Below are 10645 nucleotides of genomic sequence, written 5' to 3' on the forward strand. Positions count from 1 at the left end.
TGTAGAGTTACATGACCAGGAAGCCCAAGATGGTAAAACTTTTTTTTTGAGATGGGGTTTCGCTGTTGTTACCCAGACTGGAGTGCAGTGGCGCGATCTCGGCTCACCGCAACCTCCGCCTTCTGGGTTCAAGCAATTCTCCTGCCTCAGTCTCCCGAGTCGCTGGGACTACAGGCATGCACCACCATGCCCAGCTAATTCTTGTACTTTTAGTAGAAACGGGGTTTCACCTCGTGATCCACCCGCCTCGGCCTCCCAAAGTGCTGGGATTATAGGCATGAGCCACCGCGCCCGGCCAAGATGGTAAAACTTGTCTTTGTCTCAAACCTACTTCCTGCCTTGGTTTCCCGCCTCAAACCGCATATAAACTACACTGCCTTCTTTGCTGGGGTCTGCGGCCATCTTAGGTGTGAGCCTGCTGCTGGCCTGGGCGCCCGAATTAAAGTTCTGTGGTCTCCATTGGTCTGTTTATCTTCTTTGGCTGGAGTTTTGTGACAACATCAGCACTCCTCCAATCTAATATTTAGTTCAAAATAAAGTCTTATGAAATCTGAGTTAAGCGTGAGGAATTCAAAATATTTCCCCATGTTATTTTAATGTTGTTAAATTACTTTTTAAAAAAATTATCATTTCACACAAGATTCTAGTGAATTGAAGAACTCACTATAAAACCTTGTAACTGAGCCCCCAGATTTCAGTCCTGTTTACCCACTGCTAGACACTGAATTTACTACTCAGAGAATGATGCTATTTCACACACAAGATCATTCTATTCAAATTTCTGTTGAGTATATTCCCCACTCTCTCCCTACCTCACCTGAATGCATATAAGGCTTGCTCATGCCACCATGCTCAATGCATTCGTTTGTCAAATGCTCTGAGTACCAAAATCCCCTTACTTGGGGGAACACACTACTTCAAACAGAAAAATTGACGTCCTCGCAAACTAAAGTTACCAGACATGCTGCTAAGCTTGAACAAACTTACCTTCAGCGGTCAGTCTTGGCCGTCAAGGTGCTTGTGGACAGCGCCTTCCTTCTGAAGCTGGGGAAAACGCCTTTATTAACAAAGCCTCACAGACTCCTCTGTGTAAAGCCTGGAGATAATAGTCAATTGTCAGTTAGCTACAGCTGGAGCTACCTCAACTAGTTATGTAACAAATTGACAACTGATGCACATCAGGTGCATTTTATAACTTTACAAGCCATGTTGTGATAAAAAAAAATTTCATCTGAAGAAAAGCTGAAGGCTAATGAAGAGAAAAAAGGAAAAAAGAAGGCAACAGCATTGTTTTTGACGGTTCCCTATCCTATCGAGAAGTAACAGAGGGAGGAACCTCAAAAGCTTCAGTTCTTCCCCTGCCCCATGGTTGAAACATAAACTAGTGGAACACTCAGCTTCATTTCAATCTGATGTTCCAGAGGATTTTAAAGGAAGCTATAATACACACTCTTATTTAAAGACTGTTTAAAGGCATAAGTATAATCTCTGAATTAATTTCAAAGAAACTGGAATTCTGAAGCAGAGGAGAGGCGCTTAGCTTCAGCAGCTGGGTGGCCCTTTGAAGACCTTTAATTTTAGGTCTGTATCCACCTGGTGCTGAATCCACCTCTTTCCTATTTGGGGATGGAGAAAAGGTGGCAAAGATGAATGTTTTTTAGCTGCATTAGATATAAGAGCTAAGAGGACTGCTAAGGTATTCATGAGGATAATAGACTATTGTTTGCAGTTGGCAAAACTTAAATTTAAAAAGACTCCATGAGAGAAAAAAGTGACTGGGGATGTATCTCATCAAACATTTCACTATTTTACCTCCATGACTCTGATCCCAGCCTCTCTCTTCTTTTCTTTTATTTTTTTTAGGTATAATCTCAAATTCCTATCAACTATTTAAATAATTGCTTTGTTGGTTTTTTCTTATCAGCAAACAAACATACCTTTCCAATCCCCATTATACTTAGACTAAAAGATGTATCTCTTTCCTTTTTAATTGATTTTTATGAATTTTCAGGTCCTGTAACTAAAATTATAGAGGCTTATGCAAACAACGTGGGAAAAGAGTTGTTTTGTAGTTTGAAGGCCACATGCAATCCATTGATTAAGCTACTTTATGTGATAAAGTTATTTACATCAAGATATTACCTTCAGTGCAGCTGCGATTTAAGTATTTTCTTAATCAAATGGAAAAAGGTTGCATGTGTATTTGTCCTTTAATTAGAAATATGAACAGAAACACAACTGCAGACTATCACCTACGAATTTAAATGCTAATGTATTTCAAAAGAAGGATTTATTTGATGTCCCCCCTTTGAAATATAAGAAATATGCAGGAATGGAGGAGGAAAATGCCTAGGAATTAAAACACACGTTTGCAAAGCTAATTAACAGATTCACCACCATTTGACATTTTGTGAAAAGAAAAGCAATCTTGCAGCTGGATGCAAGAACAATGCAAACAAAAACAGAAAAATACAGTCTAAACTGATCTGCTGAACCCAAAACACTAAGATATCCTTGTTTAGGTTGTGAAATTTAACTGTGAGAAACAGAAAAACTTTGTGTCTTAATACTTCCCAAGATCAGAGAGAACTGTAGGTGACCTGCCCCTTTTCTTTTCCTTTGTGAAAAACGAACCTATTTGAACAACAAGAATAGTCTTAAGGCTGGGCACAGTGACTCACGCCTGTAATCCCAACACTTTGGGAGGCCAAGGTGGGTGCATCACCTGAGGTCAGGAGTTCAAGACCAGCCTACCCAATATGGCAAAACTCCATCTATACTAAAAATACAAGAAATTAGCTGGGTGTGGTGGTGGGCACCTGTAATCCCAGCTACTTGAGAGGCTGAGGCAGGAGAATCCCTTGAACCTGAGAGGTGGAGATTGCAGTGAGTCAAGATCGCAGCACTGCACTCCAGCCTGGGAGACAGGAGTGAAACTCCGACCCAGAAAAGAAAAAGTAAAAGAAAAGAAAAAAGAAGAATCTTAAATCCCAAATCCTCATCAGGATTAACAAATGAAACACACATATGAACATTAAGGGGAGTTTCCATCAGGATTTTTGTGAAGGAGGGTTAAGAGGGGGAGTAATTGCAAAGTATAAGAGCAGGCATGGAAAGAACTACCTTTCCAGTCCATAATCATATAGCGCACTAATATGTTAAACTTTGCTGCTTTCCAAATCTAAAATGTTTGCCAAATGCCAGTTTTTAAACAAAAATGGAAAATCAGATCCACATTTTGTGTTTTCCAATAATAACTTAGCCCCTCATTCTCCTCCACAGTCATCTATCCACTCACCCATTACTGAAATGAAAATGCTGTGGTTAACATCTGAGTTCCTATTGCTTTAGGAACACCAGATCCACTGGAAAATAAAGAACGTTCTACAAGCTCTGCACGGGATGCCAAATAGCTGCCAAGTTAGAGGGCCAGTCACACTTCCCCTTTGCAAACATCCCTACAGACCTCATCAAATTCCAACAGAATGTTGACTCTATAACCGAAAGGAACCTGGCTTCAGATGACACCGTTAACCTCCTAAGGTACTTGTAAGGCCTTTTCAATTTAACCTGCATATCCTGCAGCCCCTTTTCAGCACCCTTGGAAAAATAATGGAATCTCCTTTAAAAATGTGGTGCTGGGCATGGGCAGATGCCTGGTGTGCTTCTAACGTGACCTGTCTGCTTTGATATTGGCATCTTCTTTAATGTCTTTAATTGCAGTAATGTTGTGGGTAGAAAGGCCACAGCAGGATTTTTCCCTTTCACTGTCCTGATGAGTACTTGGAGGTTGTCTTAATAAAGTCCTGTAGGAATATTTGCACCACTGTTCAGAGGAAATGATTCTATCTTGTTAAATTAGTTTCCCTCCACAGTGGGGATATGTGGGGAGGAGATAGAGCTAGAGGTGTTTGCTCAGGAAGAATTGTTTCTGAATTCACCTTCTTCTTACATCCTGTTCAGGTGGCCTGTGTGCTTTCTCACTCCATCAGTTCTTTCCGGGGAGGTTTTCTCACAGTCTCCTAGCAGGGGGAAAGCAGTGAAGGCACTGTCTCATGTGGAGCTTGCTTTCTGTGTCTGAGTACAGCCTCTCCTCTCCTGAACAAGCCCATGTCACAGCACATTAAATTCAGAGAGGTAGACAGACTTACACAGAGGGAGGCTGCACACAGAAAACAGTATCGAATGAGAGCAAGAGGACCCTTCAAAGAAGTGAATTCACTGAACAACCAGCTGTGTGGTCAGGAGTCGTGTTCACAGAGTTGTCACAATTCTGCCACTGAGTCTAGATTAATATTAAAATAACAATTATACCTATGTAAGACTCTGGAACAAGGGATCTTTTCCACTTCTGAAATCTCCTCAGCTTCCTTTTCTAATACCTATTCTGCCTTTTTTTTCAGCCTAGAGTGTATTGGTTAGAGCCAGGCTAAAGAGTTCTATAGGGAACTCCATTCTTTGTTGAATTGTGGTATTCTTATGCAGTAATCCCAGTATCCAGGAAACAGTGCTTTCACAATTTATTAGCATTCAAACAAATGCTGTATAGCTTCTCTCATTCCCAGTTTCATTTTTAATATTCCATACGAACTCCAGGCTTGTATGTGTCTGGGTTTCAGCCTGAATGTAGACCCATGTGTGAGACTTTAAAACCCTACAGGCTCATTCTGAAAGTACTAAGAAATAATTCAGTCTCAACTTTCTAATATAAATATGCTAAATACCTGTCCAAAGTCACATGGCTATTTAACAGAAAAATTGTGTCTAGGACATAGTCGTAATGTCTATTTCACCCACACTAGTTCATGATATATAATGGTTTACAGGAACAAGAGTATAATGTGACTTGCAGGGCAAAGTACGAAAATAGAAATCAAGAGAGAAAAAAGATTAAGAGACATGATGTCCACCTATTTAATAGAAAAAAATTGAATCATTGAAAAGAGAAAAGTAAATCTCAACTAAAATGGACTGTCATCTAACAAGTGGAGAGTAGTAAACCCTGGTTTATAAAAATCACAAGTTAAGATAATATTCATGTATTTATGATTAAGTATAAAGCATGCTTGCCCTCCTGTGGCAGGACACAAACCCTCTGGCAAAGATTTATTCTTTGATTATATCACAATTTAAAATTGCTGTGTTTGAAAAGAACAAACGGCTAAAAATAAGTGAGAGATTTGAAGATAACATTTGCACCACATAAAGTATGAAAGACAGAGGATTGATGTCCATTATAAACATATGGACATAAAATGATGTCCATATAACCTTTGTTAATAACGAGAGAGAGAGATTGAGAGAGACTGAGAGGCAGCACTCGAGAGCACCAAAGGGAACAGGCAATTTATAGAAGAAATACAGATGACCGGACAGGAGAGGTGGCTCTTGCCTGTAATCCCAGCACTTTGGGAGGCTGAGGCAGGCAGATCACCTGAAGTCAGAGTTTGAGACCAGCCTGGGCAACATGATGAAACCCTGTCTCTACTAAAAATACAAAAATCAGCCAGGCGTGGTGGCACATGCCTGTAGTCCCAGCTACTTGGGAGGCTGAGGCAGGAGAACTGCTTGAACCCAGGAGGCGGAGGTTGCAGTGAGCCGAGATTGCACCACTGCACGCCAGCCTGGGCGACAGAGCAAGACTCTGTCTCAAAAAAAAGGATGACCAATAACAAACAAAAAAGTTTAAGCTCTCAAATAATAATAGAATTCAAATGAAGAAAAATATATTGATGATACAAAGTGTTGAGGAAAGCCCAAAACGGAAGGCACCTGTTACAAAATTGAGGGAGATATTTTGAAGGGGTGTTTGTCCATACCTACCAACCTTTCAAATGCGCTCACTCTGTGACTCAGAGATTCCATTCCAGTATCTGTCCTGCAGAAGTACTACTAGACAGGCCCACAGGGTTGTGTGTACAAAGACATTAATTGTACTACTGTTTATAATTAAGAGAAATGGGTACAGCTGAAGTGTTCACTAGGGATGTAGTCAAATATATTATGTAGATCATACAATGAAATACTGTGCTGCTGTTAAATAGAGTAACTTGGTGTATTACTTCCCTGAAGCATACAGACAGAAAAAGATCTCTAAGACTTTCCATGATGAAGAATGTTGCAGGCCAGTGCCGTGGCTCACGCCTGTAATCCCAACAGTTCAGGAGGCCAGAGCGAGTGCATTGCTCAAGCCCGGGAGTTCAAAACCAGCCTGGGCAACATGGTGAAATCCCATCTCTACAAAAATATAAAAGTTAGACAGGCAGGGTGGCACACACCTTTACTCCCAGCTACTTGGGAGGCTGAAGTGGGAGGATTACTTGAGCCTGAGATGCAGAGGCTGCAGTGAGCCAAGATTGCGCCATTGCACTCCAGCCTGGGCACCAGAGTGAGAGCTTGTCTCAAAAATAAAAATAAAATAAAAAATGAAAAAAGGAATAAGTTTAAAAAATAAAAGAAAAAAATCTAAAAAAAGAACATTGCAGAACAATGCACATAGTGTGGTGTGTGTTATGTTAACTATGTATGTGTTTATATTGATTGTATATGCTTGTAAATGCATAGAGAACAATGCATGCCAAGGAATTCTTCCAGGGAGGAAAGTAGGGTGAAAGAGGAGTTGAGGCAGGGCACAGTGGCTCATGCCTGTAATCCCAGCACTTTGGGAGCCTGAGGTAGGTGGATCACCTGAGGCTGGAGTTCGAGACCAGCCTGACCAACATGGAGAAACCCCATCTCTACTAAAAATACAAATTTGCCAGGCATAGTGGTGCATGCCTGTAATCCCAGCTACTCGGGAGACTGAGACAGGTGAATCGCTTGAACCTGGGAGGCAGAGGTTGCGGTGAGCTGAGATCATGCCACTGCACTCCAGCCTGGGCAACAAGAGTCAAACTCGATCTCAAAAAAAAAAGGAGTTGAAGGGCCCTCACACTGTTGTACCCGAGCGAGTCAAGGAATGCAGCACACTCTGAGATTGAATTATGAGTCCTTTATTATGCTGGTGAATGAGAGGTGGCTGACACCCAAAATTCCCTTAGCCCCTAAGAAAAAGTTAGGTGGTCTTTTTTTTTTTTTTTTTTTAATTTAAGACAGGGTTTCACCGTGTTGCTCAGGCTGGTCTTGAACTCCTGACCTCAGGTGATCCACCCGCCTTGGCCTCCAAAGTGCTTGGATTACTGGTGTGAGCCACCACGCCCAGCCAGTTAGGTGGTCTTTTATACACTAGTTTTAAAAGGGAGGGGGAACCTGGCTGAAGCAAATTTTTCACAGAAGCAGAGTAAGCGAAAAGTTAAAAGATAAACTAGTATATGAGAAATAAAACAGTGCCAGGTGCGAGGGGTAAAGCTGTCATGAAGGACACACAACTTACAGATAATGGGGGCTCTGGGCGCTCGACAGCACCTGCATTCCCAGGCTCTGCTGGTACCACTTAGCTCGGCCTCTTACCAACGAATTCATTCCTGGAGGTGCCCAGTGTCAGCCTGCCCCACCTACATACTATAGTTACAAACTTAATGGTGGGAAAATCACTAAAATGGAGAAGCTAAGATGGAGTCTGTCTGGCTCAAGAAGCTAACATAAAGCCTGGACAGCTTTTAGTCTGAGAAAGAGAGAGTAAGTTTTAGCTGGCAAAAAACGGGTTATCACAACATTTTACTCCATATAGTCCCATGTTTTTCCCTTGTGAGCTTATGTAAAAAATAAGTGTGGAACTTGAGTTAAAAAAAATAATGTGTTTAGCTTATAAAAGGAATAAAAAGAACAAAACCCTCACACATACTTAGGACCTCTACAGAGAGGAAAAAACAAATTTTACAATGCCGACTTTTTACAAATTAGCTCCTTTTAAAAAGCAGCAAAAATAAAAGACAAATGGTGGAATGGAGACTGTGTGTGTGTGTGTGTGTTATGACAAGGGAGTTGGTGGCTACTGTCTGTATTCATGGGCTGGTGGCTCACACCTGTAATCCTAGCACTTTGGGAGGCCAATGTGGGTGGATCACCTAAGGTCAAGAGATCAAGACCAGCCTGGCCAACATAGCAAAACCTCATCTATACTAAAAATACAAAAATTAGCTGGCTGTGGTGGCAGGTGCCTGTAATCCCATCTACTTGAGAAGCTGAGGCATGAGAATCACTTGAACCTGGGACGTGGAGGTTGCAGTGAGCTGAGGTTGGGCCACTGCACTCCAGCCTGGGTGACAGAGTGAGACTCCGTCTCAAAAAAAAAAAAAAAAAAAAAAGAAGTCAGCAATAGTCTGCAGGTCTAGATCTGAAAAAGAAAAAAATCTGCAGCAGAAAAAAGTACATAGAGCAAGGTCCAAGGTCCAGGAGAGACCAGGTGCAGGCTTCTCATCATCTCCTCTCTCCGAAGAATTTTACAGATGATGTTTAAATCTCCTGGGAACAATGCATGAGAGATTTGTGTTCATGTCATACAGAAGCAGGGAAGCTCACTCGAACTTGGTGTTCAGGATTTTAATTGGGAGCTGGTGTGGGGGAGATCCCCTTTCTCCTTACCATAAGCGTCTTGACAGAAAACCCTAAAACAAAAGACAGGTTATCAAGAGAAAAGCAAAATAATAGGGCTTTTACTTTCAACTTGGGGACCTTTAGTTTCTACTGCTGATGGCAAGTAATGGAAGACACTAAAAATCAGGTGTTGCTACCTGTCACATGATTGGTAACTCTGTGAACATAATAAACATCTTTGCATGAAAAATAACTGAGTAAATGTTTTAATCCAAAAGCTGCCATAATCTCCAAAATTTTCCCAGAGAAAATGACCAAAATGTTGGCTACATCTGTGACTAATTGTAAAAATTATAGACTGTGAATCTCACCCACTAAAAAAAAACATAAAATAATAGAAAAATCCCTCAATATTGTAACATTAATATGAAAAAGAAATATTACCATAAGTTTTAAATCCACAGAGCTCATTTTATTTGCAACATTTAACACTCATCCTCAAAAATACAAGATTCTGCATGAAAACATGAGTCGTGCTATAAATATATCATTAAAATTACATTTAATAATTATCCCTTAATATTAACTCTCCTATAAATCTAATTTCTAAGATATGCTTTCTAACTAATTTTGTATATGCTATCCTTTGTCTTACAATCTAATTAAAAATTTTATTACAAAGACACACAGTACTATCTGATTTCATCTTCTCACCTGTGGACAGTGTGTGCCTCTGAGCTCAGTGAACCGATCTGGACGTTACATTGAGAAGCTGTACATAGCTCACACTCCCACGTTTAACACAGTTTTTCACCATATTAAAACATTCCAACCTTCTCATCAGAACCTACAGAGTGCTGTATGAAATGACATGGCACAGAGAGAACAGTGAGAAAACTGTAGTCATAACATAGAAAAAGTGGGGAGGGCTGTGATGGATACATCATTGGGATAAACATAAAAAGACACAAAACAAAAGATAATGAGAAAATTTAAAAAGCAGAACTTTTATTTAAATTCAGAGAGGCCATTTTGCAGCCAAGGAGTAGATGTCCTCTGCACATGCTGAGTCAGTATTATTTTTTCACCATGAATATTTTCTACCTGTGACTGAGAGTTACAAAGAAACTCAAGCAATAATAATTATGGATGATTATGAAGTATCTAGTATACAGATAGCCCCATCTTATATTTGTGCACTAGTCTCTTACTACACCACTACAAAGATACTACCCAAGACTGAATACTTTATGATAAAAGGAAGTTTAATTGACTCACAGTTCCACATAGCTGGGGAGGCCTCAAGAACCTTACAATAACGGCAGATGGTGAAGGAAAAGCAGGTTATCTTCTTCACTAGGTGGCAGGAGAGTTGGAGAGCAGAAAGAATTACCACTTACAAAACCATCCGATCTCATGACAACTCACTGTCATGCAACCATCATGGGTATCATTCTGCCCCTGGCCCCTTCCAAATCTCTTGTCCTTTTTATATTTCAAAACCAAACATGCTTTCCCAAAGTCTTAGTTTATTTTAGCATTAATCCAAAAGTCTAAGTCCAAAGTCTCATCTGAGACAAAGCAATTCCCTGCTACCTATAAGCGTGTAGAGTAAAAGCAAGTTAGTTACTTCGAAGAGACAATGGGGGTACAGGCATTAAATTCTCCAATTTCAAATAAGAGAAATTGGCCCAAACCAAGGAGCTACAGGCTCCATGCAATGGGGCAATCATTAAATCTTAAAGCTCTGAGACGATCTCATTTGACTCCATGTCTCACAACCAGGGCCCACTGATGCAAGAGGGGCCCTCATGGCCTTGGGCAGCGCCTTTACGGACTGGAATTGAGTGCCTGTGGCTTTTCCAGGTGCACAGTGCAAGCTCATGGTGGATTTGTCTTTCTGGGGTCTGGAGTATAGTGGCCTTCTCACAACTCCAGTAAGCAGCTTCAGTGGGGACTCTGCATGAGGGCTCCAACCCCCATTTCTCTTCCGCATTGCCCTAGTCAACACACAGAAGCCACCAACGCTTGAGGATTGCACTTTCTGAAGAAATAACCCAAGCTGTACCTTGGCCCCTTTTAGCCACAGCTGGATCTGGAGTAGCTAGGATGCAGGGCACCAAGTCCCAAGGCTTCATAGAACAGGGGGGCCCTGGGCCTCAACTGTGAA

The sequence above is a fragment of the Callithrix jacchus genome, chromosome 1 (genome assembly GCF_049354715.1).
Source record: "Callithrix jacchus isolate 240 chromosome 1, calJac240_pri, whole genome shotgun sequence".
NCBI lineage: Eukaryota > Metazoa > Chordata > Mammalia > Primates > Cebidae > Callithrix > Callithrix jacchus.